The 14380-nt window shown below is 47.5% G+C and overlaps 1 long non-coding RNA gene across 1 annotated transcript; it reads right to left on the bottom strand.

Annotated features, from left to right (window-relative positions):
* Positions 1-577: 577 nt before the first annotated feature.
* Positions 578-12820, bottom strand: LOC136624577 (uncharacterized). Its single transcript, XR_010792353.1, has 3 exons — positions 12706-12820; positions 716-786; positions 578-610 (listed from the first exon to the last, which is right to left on the bottom strand). It is a non-coding gene; the product is annotated as an uncharacterized lncRNA (long non-coding RNA).
* Positions 12821-14380: the final 1560 nt, after the last annotated feature.

Below are 14380 nucleotides of genomic sequence, written 5' to 3'. Positions count from 1 at the left end.
ATTATGTCCAACGCATCTCTCTGATCGACCCAGTCGGCGATAGAAGGAATTTAGATTAGTCTGGCATGACTTGTTTGTTACAAATTGTAAATTGATTCTCTGGAATGATGAATCACGGTTCACTATCTGGCTGTCTGATGGATGAATCTGGGTTTTGCAGATGCCTGGAGAACACTACCTACTGGAATACATATGGCCTACTGAAAAATGTGGTGGTGAAAGAGTAATGCTATGGGGCTGTTTTTCAGGGATTGGCCCCTTATTTCCAGTAAAAGATAATAAAGACCCTTTCCTGATCCAGCAAGACCGTGCCCCTGTACACAAAGCAACCTCCATAAAGATCAGAGGTGATGCGTTTGCTGTGGAGGAACTGAAGTGGCTGCACAGAGTCCTGACCTCAATCCTTTCCAACACCTATGGGATGAATTTGAGTGCCGATCACGGGCCAAACCTTCTCATCCAACATCAGTATCTGACCTCACAAATGGTCAGGTGCCCATATACTTTTGGCCATATTTAGTGTATCTATTGCCTTTAACAATGTTGTAGAAGTCTTTGTAATGGAATTTCTCACTTACCACGTTGTTTGGCGTTGAGAATCTTGAAAAGTCTACAGAAAAAGGATCAAGAGTATAGATACAAGGAGATGATAAGTATGTCTAAACATCATAAAAACATCAAGAAAGTGAAAGCAAGGTGCTTCCAAGAAATGTACCTTGATTGTTTTCACCTCGGCCAAACATTGGCATCTTCTGTGTTTTTTTTGCCATCATCACTGGTGAATCCCTAAAGTAGTGAAACAGAAGTCGTTTTTGGTTGCGGTTCTTAACCCCTTAGTGACCAAGCCTGTTTGCGCCTTAATGACCAGGCCAAATTTTGCAAATCTGACATGTGTCACTTTAACATGGAAAAACACCAGAAAGGTTTTGCATATCCAAGCGATTCTGACATTGTTTTTTCGCCACATGTTGTGCTTCATTTAGGCGAAAAAAATAGACCGATAGAAATTGTGTTTATTTATTAAAAGCGCCAAAATTGGGAAAATTTTGAAAAAATCGTCATTTTTTCACATTTCCAACTGCAATATCTTAAATATGTGCAAACATAATATAGAAATTTTTGCTAAGATTTATATTTCCACCCGTTTACTTTATTTTGGGCGCACATTGGAAAAACTTTCGTTTTTTTTTAACTATTTAGGAGACGTACAAATTTAACATTACTTTTTAGCATTTTGAGGAACACTTTGTTTTCCTATACCAAGCCGAGATTGGAAAGGCTCATGAGTGTCAGAATAATAGATACCCCCCCAAATGACCTCATTTTAAAAACTACACCCCTTAATGTATTCACTGAGGGGTGTCATGAGTATTTTGACCCCACAGTTTTTTTTCAGGAATTAATTCAATTTAGAGGAGAAAAAGTAAAATTTCATATTTTTGCAAATCTGTCATTTTAAAGACATATTTTTTTCCTATAGTTTACATGAAAATCAGGATTTACACCCCAAAATGGATACCCCTATTTCTCCCGTGTTCATAAATATACCCATTGTGGCCCTATTGTTATATCTGAGTCCACAACGGGGCCCAAAATGAAAGGAGTAGTCAGTGTCTTTCAAAACAGAAATTTTGCTTGAAGTCCTTTTAGGCCCCATAGCACACATGTAGAGTTCTTGAGCGACCAAAACCATAGAAACCCCCCACAAATGACCCCATTTTGAAAACTAGATCCCTTAAGGAATTTATCTAGGGGTGTACTGCATATTTTGACCCCACAGTTTTTGAATGAATTCAAACCAAGCAAAAGGAAAAAATTGTGATTTTCGTTTTTTCGGCAATTCTGTCATTTTAAAAACAGCTTTTTTTGTACAGCACACATATGAAGGAAGACTTGCACCCAAAAATGGATACCCCTGTTTGTCCCGTGTTCAGAGACATACCCATTGTGGCCCTAATCTTATGTCTGGATACACAACGGAGCCCAAAATGAAAGGAGCGACCGGTGGCTTTCGGAACACAAATTTTGCTTGAAGTCCTTTTAGGCCCCATTGCCCACTTGTAGAGTTCTTGAGCGCCCAAAACCATAGAGAACCCCCACAAATGACCCCATTTTGAAAACTAGACTCCTTAATGAATTTATCTAGCGGTGTACTGCGCATTTTGACCCCACAGTTTTTGAATAAATTCAAGCAAAGCAAAAGGAAAAAATTTGGATTTTTGTTTTTTTGGCAATTCTGTCATTTTAAAAACAGCTTTTTTTGTACAGCACACATATGAAGGAAGACTTACACCCCAAAATGGATACCCCTGTTTGTGCTGTTTTCAGAAATATACCCATTGTGGCCCTAATCTTATGTCCGCATGCACAACGGGGCCCAAAATAAAAGGAGTAATCGGTGGCTTTCAGAACATAGATTTTGCTTGAAGTCCTTTTAGGCCCCATTGCCCACTTGTAGAGTTCTTGAGCGCCCAAAACCATATAGAACCCCCACAAGTGACCCCATTTTGAAAACTAGACCCCTTAACGAATTTATCTAGGGATGTACTGCATATTTTGACCCCACAGTTTTTGAATAAATTCAAGCAAAGCAAAAGGAAAAAAATAGGATTTTCATTTTTTGGGCTATTGTGTCAATTTAAAAACAGGTTTTTTTGTACAGCACACATATAAATGAAGGCTTTCACCCCAAAATGGATACCCCTGTTTGTCCCGTGTTCAGAAACATACCCATTGTGGCCCTAATAGACTTACAGGACCCATGGCTAGGCCTACAATGAAAGGAATACCCGTTGGATTTCAGGGTACCACTGAATAAATTTCAGGCCCCATTGCCCACTTATAGAGCCATTGAGCGGCCAAAACTATAAAGAACCCCCTCAAATGACCCCATTTTGAAAACTAGACCCCTTAACGAATTCATCTAGGGGTGTACTGCGTATTTTGACCCCACAGTATTTGAATGAATCTAAGCAAAGCAGAAGGAAAAAGTTACGATTTTCAATTTTTTTGACAATTTTTTCAATTTAAAAACAGTTTTTTTGTACAGTGTACATAGGAATGAAGACGTTCACCCCAAAATGGATACCCCCGTTTGTCCCGAGTTCAGAAACATACCCATTGTGGCCCTAATCTACTTACAGGACGCATGGCAAGGCCTATAAAGGACGGAACACCTGTTGGATTTTAGGGCACAACTGAATAAATTCCAGGCCCCATTGCTTATTTGTACAGAATAAAGATTGACTCCCTAAAAATTCCCCCCCTCCCCCTCCACGCCCTTTTTGGCGTTCGCAAATCTTAGATAAAAGTAAAAATGTGAACTGTGTAGTATTTCCGAAGACAGGGGTAATTACGGAGGCTGGTTGGAATGGGCCCATGGGGCAATAAAACCGGGTATCCCCCCCCCTCCTCTCATGCTTTTTGGGGGTATTTCATGACCTCAGCGGCGGGGATGGGGTGTAAAAAGTGGCGTTCCGTGAGTCTCCGTAAGCTTGATGAGGTGCGGCGGTCTCACACAGAAGGCGCTCAACAAGGTGCTCCTGGAACTGCAGGAAAGCGAGCGTTCCCGGGGCTTCTTGTAAAATACGTATCACAGGTAGCGGTCTGAATAACGCCGGGCTCACGCGGGTGCAGGCGGAATCCGCTTGTGGAGGCCCACAGCGGATCCCATCTGTGAGCCCGGCTGTGACCCTGCGTACGGCTGCGTTAATGTACTGCGCATAACTGCCTACTCACACAGGCGGTCATGCACAGTACACCTTTGTTTGTATTTCCCGCACCATCGCTTAGCGATGACGCGGGTACCCGCAGCCCGTATACAATGTAGTTGCGTATGGACTGCGGGTATATTCGCAACCATGGAGCACAATGGGCTCTATGTTGCCGATATCCGCAGTAAAATAGAACCTGCTGCGTTCTCTTTTCTGCGAGTGGATAACGCAATTCTGACCCGCTAATGTGAGCGGAATTGTGTAATCCAATGCGATTGATCTGCGTATTACCACGGATCAGACGCATGCGGAATCCGTCATTCCTATCCGGTCATGTGAGACCGGCCTAAGGTAGATCGCTACCTTTTTATCACGTGACCGGGGACCGCTCAACGAGGCCACCCGTCACTGCTCCAGGCTCTCTGTGACCGTTGGTCGCTGGGAGCAAGGAGATTTTAAGTTTCCTGGGCTCCCTGACTCCTGCGCATGTGTCCGGCTTTTTGCCGGCAATCGCATGTGCAGAATCCTGGAAGGTCCACGGAGGAAGATTGCGTCGGGATTCAAATACGCAGGCCTCCGGTAAAAAGATTCATCTCCTCTCACCGATCGCATCAGTGAGGGGAGATGAAACTTCAAATTTTTTTTTTTTTACTTTTACGTGATCGCCATTATTGGATAATGGCGAACACGTGACCAGGAACCGCTCACCGCGGACCCCCATTAAATCTCCATGCTCTTGGCTACGTTTTGTAGCCAGGAGCAGGGAGAATTTAAATTATCCTGGCAATCCACAGCTTTTGCGCATGCGCCCGCCATTTTGGCGACGGGCGCGTGTGCAGAAGCTGTGGTAAGGTCCGCGGATAAATCTGGGGGCCTTAGGTACGTACTTTCATCCTCCCTCACGGATATGATCCATGAGGGGAGATGAAACGTACGCTTTTTAAACTTTTTTTAACTTTTTTTTTTTTTACTTTTTTACACTTTATTTTCACTTTACATGATCACTGTCATCCATTGGATGACAGTGATCATGTCCCCGGTATAATCTCTCTGCTCCTAGCTACACATGGCAGCCAGAAGCAGAGGGATTTTAAATTCCCCGGGGCTCGAGCCCGTCTGTGCACGCGCCCGATGTCAATCATCGGGCGCGCATGCGCAGACGGGGATTCGGGTCCCGGGACATCGGGACACCGCTGAGGACTGGGGGTGAGTATTTTCACCTCCCCTCATGGATCCGATCCATGAGGGGAGGTGAAACTGACTTTTTTTAAACTTTTTTTTAACTTTTTCGCGATCGCCGCTAACCATTGGATAACGGCGATCGCGGTACCGGGGACCGCTCACCGCAGTCCCCGCTGACATCTCCTGCCTCCCGGCTACCTACAGGAGCCGGGAGCCAGGAGATTTTAAATCTCCCGCGCCGCCGAGCCTTCTGCGCATGCGGCTGACGTAATGCCGCCTGGCGCGCATGCGCAGAAGACCGGCTTCGGGCCCCGGAGCGGCAGGAGAGCGGGGAGCAGCGTGCCAGACCTCGGTGAGTAATTTCAGCTGCTCCGATGGATCCGATCCATCGGAGCAGCTGAATCTTTAACTTTTATGTACATTTATTTACTTTTTTTGCGATCGGCGCTATCCATTGCATAGCGCCGATCGCAATGCCGGGGGGGGCTCCGAACAGCCCGGGATGACAGCTCCATGCTGTCAGCTACCTGCGGACACCGACAGCATGGAGCTGTCACGTCCACAGCCCGAGGGGCACTATTCTCTGCAGGAAGCATGTTTTTACGTCCTCAGAGAATAGAGCCCACTTCGGGAGGACGTAAAAACACTATGGGCTGGTCGTTAAGGGGTTAAACCCCCTCGTGCAGTAATAAGGCATTTTTGGCAGCTAGAACAAGGTCCAATCCCCCCCCCCTCCTATTTGTGCTTAACCTGAGACTTCTGTCAAGTACAACTCTTTTCTTGGAGGACATCCATTCAGTGGACCACTAATTATATCAGTGCCAATGATTTATTCTTGTAGGGTTTTCCAACCTTCTTACTATGAGGAAACCCCTAAACAATTTTTCTACTCCCTGGTTACTCCCTAACCCAGTATCATCTCAAGGAAGTCTGGTATAGACTCAGTAAAGGATATTTAAGCAGGTTGACACTGCTATACAGTAAGCAGGCACTACAGCAGCATAGGATTATAGGGGAGGAGGGGGACCAGCAGTAAGACTTGGCTTTATCCCTTGAATTTGTGTATATATTTATTTGTTTTTTCACATTTCAACTGCAATATGTCAAATATGTGCTCACATACTGTACACATTTTTGATAAAATATATATTTCCATTTGTTCAATTTATTCTGGACGCACATTTGAAAAACTTTTTTTTTTTTAAACATTTAGGAAATGTACAAATTTAACCTTAATTACATTTTGAGTAACATTTTGTTTTCCTTCAACAAGCCAAGATTGCAAAGTCTCAGTTACCAGAATGATAGATACCCCCCCAAAAAAAACCCCATTTAAAAAAAATACACCCCTTAATATATTCACTGAGGGGGTCAGGAGTATTTTGACCCCACAGGTTATTTTCTGGAATTAAAGGGGTGGTCTCGCGAAACCAAGTGGGGTTATACACTTCCGTATGGCCATATTAATGCACTTTGTAATGTACATTGGGCATTAATTATGAGCCATACAGAAGTTATTCCACTTACCTGCTCCGTTGCTAGCGTCCTCGTCTCCATGGTTCCGTCTAAATTCGCTGGCAGCTTGCTTTTTTAGACGCGCTTGCGTCCAGTCTTCTCCTTTCAGCACGAGCCGCTTCAGTGTGCTCCCCGCTACAGCTCTTCTGCGCATGCGCAGACGAGCTGTCACTGCTCGGGAGCGCGCTGGAGCGGCCATTCTGTACCTTCCTCTGTTAGAGGAAGGTGCAGAGCTGCCGAGCTGTCCGGAGAAGCCGCCCAGCTGTCAAGCCGCCCAGCTGTCCCGCCGTCCAGCTGTCCTGGTAAGTGATGGGCCGGGGGGGCTGCCGCTGTCGCTGCGATGGGGGGGGCTGTCGCTGCGCCGGGGGAACTAGCGCTGGGCCGGGGGGGGCTGTCGCTGCGCCGGGGGAACTAGCGCTGGGCCGGGGGGGGCTGTCGCTGCGCCGGGGGAACTAGCGCTGGGCCGGGGGAACTAGCGCTGGGCCGGGGGGGGGGCTGTCGCTGGGCCAGGGGAACTAGCGCTGGGCCGGGGGGGGCTGTCGCTGTGCCGGGGGAACTAGCGCTGGGCCGGGGGGGGCTGTCGCTGCGCCGGGGGAACTAGCGCTGGGCCGGGGGAACTAGCGCTGGGCCGGGGGGGGGGGCTGTCGCTGGGCCAGGGGGGGGCTGCCGCTGTGATGGGGGGGGGCTGCGCCGGTTACCTTCTGCCTGGCGGTGGGTGACTGGTCGGCCGTGTTCACTCCAGGGGTCCGGTCGGCGGCTGCGGGGCGTCGTGTTGTCATGGAGACACAGCTGGCAGCGTCTCGGGAGCGCGCACGTCGGGCTGCAGCGAGCGACGGGAAAAGAGCCGGCGGCCATCTTGGGGAAACTTTTATAAGTTGCTGAAACGCTGGAACGGTAAGTACAAACCAGCTAGAAATGTCATTTACAGGGGGGCTTAGTAATGTGTACTTAATGGGGGGGACTGGGCAAAAAAAAAAATTCACTGCTTCCTCGAGATATCTCCTTTAATTCAACTTAGAGGAGGAAAAATAAAATTCCAAAATGGATACTCCTGTTTGTCCTGTATTCAGAAACATACTCATTGGGGCTCTAATCTTATGGCTGTATGCACAACAGGGCCCAAACCGAAAGGAGCAGCCGGTGGCTTTCAGAACAGACATTTTGCTTGAAGGTGATTTAGACCCCATTGGCCACTTGTAGAGCCCTTGAGCGGCCAAAATGATATAGAGCCCCTGTTTTCTGTGAGTGGATTACGTATTTCCAACCTGCAAATGTGAGCGGAATTCTGTAATCCAATGCATTTGATTGATAAGAGGTTTCATCTCCCCTCACTGATTGCATCGGTGAGGGGAGATGAAACTTCAACTTATTTTTACCTCTTACGTCTTATCTATTGGGTAACGGCGATCATGTGACCGGGGACCACTCACCGTGGCCCTCGGTCACTGCTCCAGGCTCTCGACTAACTTTAGTAGCCAGGAGCAAGGAGATTTTAAATTTCCCCAGATTCTGTGCTTATGTCCTTCAGGGGACATCGCTGGAGGTGTTAGGTAAGTAATTTTACTTCCCCTCACAGATCAGATCAACAAGGCGAGGTGAAACTTTAACTTTTTTTTACTTTTACATGATTGCTGATATCTATTGGATAATGGTGATCCCGTCACTAGGGACTGCATACCGCGGCCCCCAATGAAATCTCCAGGTTCTTGGCTAGCCAGGAGTAGGGAGATTTAAAATTTCCCGGGCAGTTCTCTGCTTTTGCGCATGCATCCATCATTTTGCCGACGAGCACATGTGCAGAAGCCGGAGAAAGGTCTGCGGATAAAGATCCAGTTGTGGGACAAATCCGAGGCCTTTGGTACGATGAAACACTAACTTTTTAAACTATTTTATTTAACGTTGGATAAAGACAATCACGTTACTGTGGGAAGGGGGGGGGGGGGTGTCGCACACCACGGCTACCGTTGATAGCTCTAGGCTACAAGCAACCTCCGGCAGCCGATAGCAGTGAGCTGTCACATGCAAAGGCCCCAAGGCTTTTCTCTGCAGCATGTTTTTACGCCCCTGTAAAGCCCAGATACCCAGGATGTGAAAACACATATGGGTGGTCACTAAGGGGTCAACTACCCATGCCATTTATTCTAAGCAATGTTATTGCTTTTTGAAAATTCTCCACCTTTTGGTGTTAAAATTTCCTTTTGATCAGGTTATTACAGTTTCCATGCTAGCTTTAGACTAGTGTTCTGGTTCGCTTCCTCGAGTCCTGTCCAAAATATAAATACCCCTCCCCCCCATTCCTGTGATCACAGTGGAAGTATCACGTGATTACGCGTTACCGCCCACCGGGACAAGGTAACAGCGGGACGTAGGGTGAAGAAAGCGCCTGACGGGGCTGGGAAGATCTGACAAGGACAGAGACATCGGACCGGCAAGGTAGCAGCACGGCCGCCTTCAGCGATGGCAGCATGCATTACAGCTGACATATCCGTCCGTTCCTTGGCACACCAGCAGCTCCCATCTCCGCTGTCACAGTCCCCGGCGCCCTGGCATGTGTCCGGTCACGGTCCCACGGTCAATATTCCTTCTGGCCTCCCCTCTGTGATCCCGGCTCCGCTGTCACTCTCCTCCCCGACGCCTCCAAGTGATGGATGGCCAGCAAGTAACAGTGGGGATAGGACATAAGGGACTAGGAGCCAATCGGCAGCTAGGGGCATGACGGGGGCATTTCCTCCAGCTAAGGCTGGTCCGCCCCTAGCTGCTGGTGGAGACAAGATACACCAGTACCCATGACTGCTTTGGCTAGAAGCATTAGATAATATAATGCATATGGATGAGCTTGGCGCTGATGACGTCAACAAACATACTAGTTTCTTCAACACTTGGGCAGCATGGATAATATTCCGTTCTTCCCCTCATCTAAACACTTGGTTGGCATCTGGCGTTGTGAATCCATTACCATATATTTACTTTATTCTTCATTCAACAAAATATTACTATAAGGGCTCCTACACACTTGCGTTTTTTTAACACTGCAATATCAGTGTGTTTTTTTCCCGCGATTGTCAATGGGACTTTCTAATGTTAAAAACGTATCAGCAGTTGGTGCTTTGCAATTTTTGTCCGATGTGTTTTTAACATTAGAAAGTCCCATTGACAATTGCGTTAAAAAAAACGCAGTGATATCGCAGCGTTAAAAAGATGCAAGTGTGTAGGAGCCCTAAGGCCGAATGCACACGGCCGAGTCAGATTCCGCATGGGGAATCTCGCAACGGAATCCGACCTTGTGACGGCCGACGCCCCGTGTGTAACGGTTACAGATGGTGCGTGCGCAGGCTCACATGTGCAGTACAGAAAATGCCACGCCATTGCTAGGCGATGACTTGGAGTCCACGACGCTTTCACAAGGTAATTGCGGAAGGGCCTTGGATCAGATGGCTTCTACTGACTTCAATGGAAGCTATCTGCGCTGAAATAGGGCATCCTGTGATTTTCCCTCTGCGAGCGGAAAATTGCAATTGATTTCCACTGGACAAGCGATTTTCCATAGCATGTTTATGGGCAGTATTTGCTGCGGAATCCGGAGGCGGGCGCCTGCTCCGGATTCTGCAATGCAAATCTGCCCGTGTGCACTGGGCCTCAGTGGCATAGGTCCTCTTAGCTGTTGGGCATCCCCCCCGTCCTCCTCTTCCCGTTTATGTTTACCTCCTCTCCTCTAACCACCTTGTTTCCCCCCAAATCTAGCTACACAGTTCAGGTCTGGGTGCGCCCGTTTGCGAGCACGGATCTATTTTTTCTTATTATTGTTTATGTCTACTAAAATATAGTAACTATCCAGTTTGAGTCCAAAAAAAGGAAATGTATCATTCTGCTGTTAATGCATATCTTGGATGTAAATGTATTCCTCATTGTATCTTCTGGCTCTTCAACAAGATACTTTTTGAACCACTATTTTACAATAAATTATACCATAGGCCTCATTTATTGACACTATAAATCTGTGTTAAGAAACTCCCATTCATCCCTACAGTTAAGCCAGAGACAGCTGACAAGGGTCAAGCTGTGAGCGCACAGTAATTTCACGGGGACATAAAAAGGTACACAGGGTCACCGGCAGGGGACAGAGTTGGTTTCCGCTACAGGCTCCCGCATGCGGCATCTGCCCTGTCCGTGTGCAGCCGGCTTATTTGTAACTGTGGGGTAATACTAACAATTACAGCAGGGGCGTAACTATAGGGGGTGCAGGGGATGCGGTTGCACCCGGGACCAGGAGCCTTAGGGGGCCCATAAGGCCGCTCTTCTCCATATTGGCAGCCCAGTACTATGAATAAAGCATTATAGTTGGGTCCCTGTTACAGGTTTTGCACCGGGGCCCAGAAGCTTCAAGTTACGCCTCTGAATTACAGAATGTATTTTCAAAGAGTGTGACAAGTTCCAACCTGTCTGGGCTGCTGCTGGGGGACTAGAATAGCGTTACTGGAACGGTCGGACGCTGACATTGTATCCTAGAGTGTGTAACGTTTAATTATTGTATTGCTGGGTTCTGCAAAGTGACTGCATTCCCGGATCAGCTGCCATTATTAGGATCCGTGTTCTCATGGTTCCCTGCATGTGGCGCCCCCTGCAGGCTGATGGCTTGTCCTACATATAGTCAGTGTTCACATCCCTCTTTCTACACAACAGGACTTTTACCTTTTGCTTTTTAATTGTAATTTCTTGCACACTGCTGGGTTGTATTCCGTATGCGGGATCCCACAGCGAAATCCGAACCTGTGCCTGGCCGGTGACCCCTGCGTACCTGTCTGTCGTCTTCATAATTTGTGCTGCGGATGTGCCGTCCGGCGCAGATGCGTAGTACAGATTATGCCGCGCCGTCGCTAGGCAATACCGCAGATCCTGCGACCTTTCCGCAATGATAATTGTGAAAGGGTGCGGGGTGGACGGCTTCTATTGACTTCAATGACAGCCATCCGCACGGAAGCCGCACAGAATCGCAGCATGCTGCGATTTCTCCTCTGCAAGTGGAAAAATAGCAATCGGTTTCCGCTCATGTAGAGTAAATTGCGTTTTGCCATAGCATGCTCTGGATTCCGCATGCAAATGTGCCCGTGTGCTGCCGGCCTTACGTGTATACTCCAGCGCAATAACAGTAGCTGCTAAGAGTAAGGCTGCCTGTCCACGGGCGTTGCGGTATCCCGCAGCAGAGGGAGCAGGAGCCTGCAGACGGAGGACTGCAGAGAATCATGGCAAATCGCAGCATGCCGGCCGCGAGCGGAGAATTAGAAGGCATCTGGTTGACTCATACTTATTCTGCAGCAGGACAACAACCCCCAACATCCAGCCAATGTCATTAAGAATGATCTTCAGTGTAAAAAAAGAACAAGGAGTCCTGGAAGTGATGATTTGGCCCCCACAGAGCCCTGATCTCATCATCATCCAGTCTGCCTGGGATTACATGAAGAGACAGAAGGATTGGAGCGAGCCGACATCCATAGAAGATCTGTGCTTAATTCTCCAAGATGTCTGAAACAACTTCCCTGCCGAGTTCCTTCAAAAACGGTGTGCAAGTGTACCTAAAATAATTGATGCTGTTGTGAAGACAAGGCTGGTCACACCAAATACTGATGTGATTTACATTCCTCTTTTGTTCAGTCACTTTGCATTTTGTTAATTAACATAAACAATTAACCCTTCTATTTCTGAAAACATTCTTACTTTTTAGCATTTTCCCACACTCGCCTAAAACTTTTGCACAGCTCTGTATGTTGAGGTCAGAGCTTTACCTTTCTGACATAAAGCTCCAAATCCCCTATGTAGCTGAAGAGTTTCATGAAGAACATAGAGGTCCAGGAACAAATACAGTTACATCCGCTTCCCAGAGCTCCGCTACATCCATCTGAAGACCGGGACAAAGATTTATCTTAAGGGAGTAAAGGTCACTATTCAATGGCAGCAAGCAGAGATATTCAAAACTGTGAAGAATGTATGCAGAAAGTATCTTAGAAAATTGCATCACTCTTCAATGGGCTCTATTCTCTGCGTAATATGCTGTGCAAATGCTTCGCCCATTGTTTGCTATGGGACCTTGCATGCAAATGCGATTTTTTTTTTTCCCCCATTGAAGTTTATGGGAAACACTTGCAATCCTTTCACACACATGAAGTAAGTTTATGAAGATAGCCATATCACAGAAGTAATATGATTTTTAATCAAAAATGCATCGCACAGCGTGAAGGATAGCGTTGGCGAGCGCTATATCGGGCCGAGTGTCTTCTAGATAGACGTTCTGCAGTCTTACCTGCCAGGTGTGCAGAGCTCGGTCTGTGGCAGTCTGGTAGCAGAGGTCTCAGTGAGAGAATGAATCCGCTTCATTTATGTAAATGCTGGGAACTTGCATAAAAGGACGAACTTCCTCATTATGGAAAAATGAAACCGAAACTCTACATCTTGTCGGAAGTCAGAAGTGCCTGCCCTAAGATCTCTGCAGAGGGCAGCATAGAGTAGAAGCAGAAGTAGATCTCTGATGGCTGCAGGGACACGCAATACTCAGGATAATGAACAGTATCCTCTGTTATAGGTGGGTAATGCAGATAAGCCATCAATACAACTTCATCACCCATAATACCAAAGTGTAAGGGTGGCTGCACACACAGCATTTTTTGGGAAACATACTTGCAGTTTTTGATACACCTTTTTTGAGCCAAAGCCAGAAGTTGATTAAAGAAAAACGAAAACTATAAAGGAAAGACGCACGCTTCTTCCTGCTGGATCCACTTTGGCTTTGGCTCAAAAAACAGCATCAAAATCTGAAAGTTAGTTTCCCAAAAAATGCTGTGCATGAAGCCACTCTAAGGCCACCCGTCTAATATGAACCTCACATGCTCGCCTCCAGGACCTCAACAGAGCAGCACCCATCCTCTGGAACACCCTACTCAAAGGCATCCAGACAATTCTGGTGGGATGGGACAGGAGCTAGTGCATTGAGCTCCCTCCCCCTCTCCACCCCTAGCCACTGTTTGCAATGGGAGGGGCGGAGCAGATTTTAGCTCCGCCCTCCCATTGCAAACAGCAGAGAGAGGGCAGGGAGGGGACAGAAGCTCAATGTACTAGCTCTCATCCCGCCTCCTCCTCTTGCAGAGAGGGGCAGCGTATATTGGTCAGGCGTGAAAACCTGACCGATATACGATCGTCTGAATAAACCTTTAAGCTAGTTATAACCTCATTGCCTCGCATGACGTGTTCAGCCATAAGTGTCCAGAAACAAGTATCTTATGCAGCCGAATCATGCAGCTATACAGCGCAGTTTGACAGATCAGAAGGCAGGTAAAATCCATAACCGTCCATAGTCTGGAGGAAAATACTCTCCTCTTTTCACCGTTCTCCACCACTAGCCTCCTTTCAAACCTTAACATTTTCTTCCAACGCCCAGCCCCAACACACACCATCCACATCAGCCCCTCCCTCCTCTCCTCACCCATGCACGGCTCCCATGCACTTTTCAACTTCCTCAGATGCCTCCAACCCCTCCATGCCACCAAGAAACACCTCATCCACCCACACAAATCCCCTAACCATGTGCTCACCCTCGCTACCCTACTACTCTTAGCCGCAGAGGACATATCCCTCAACCAAGGCCCACCCCATATTGCTCTCTACCAAAATGTCCCCCCTGCCCCACTCAAATGCGCCATATGGAACTTCCAATCCACATGCAACAAACTCCCAACTATCCATGACCTCTTCACCACCAAACACTTCAACCTGCTCACCCTCACTGAAACCTAGATACAGCAGTCTGATTCTACCTCTGATTCTACATCATTGACCTATGATGGCCTGCAGTTCTCCCACACCCCCAGATCGGACGACAGGTGCGGCAAAGGGGTAGACATCCTCCTCTCGCCTAATTGTACCTTCCAGGTCATTCCCCCGGCTCTCGCGCTCACCTTCCAGTCTTTCGAAGTCCACACCCT

This window comes from Eleutherodactylus coqui, chromosome 4, assembly GCF_035609145.1.
Source record: "Eleutherodactylus coqui strain aEleCoq1 chromosome 4, aEleCoq1.hap1, whole genome shotgun sequence".
Taxonomy (NCBI): Eukaryota; Metazoa; Chordata; class Amphibia; order Anura; family Eleutherodactylidae; genus Eleutherodactylus; species Eleutherodactylus coqui.
Note: the sequence above shows the minus strand (reverse complement) of the source record. Positions and strands in the feature narration are given on the sequence as shown.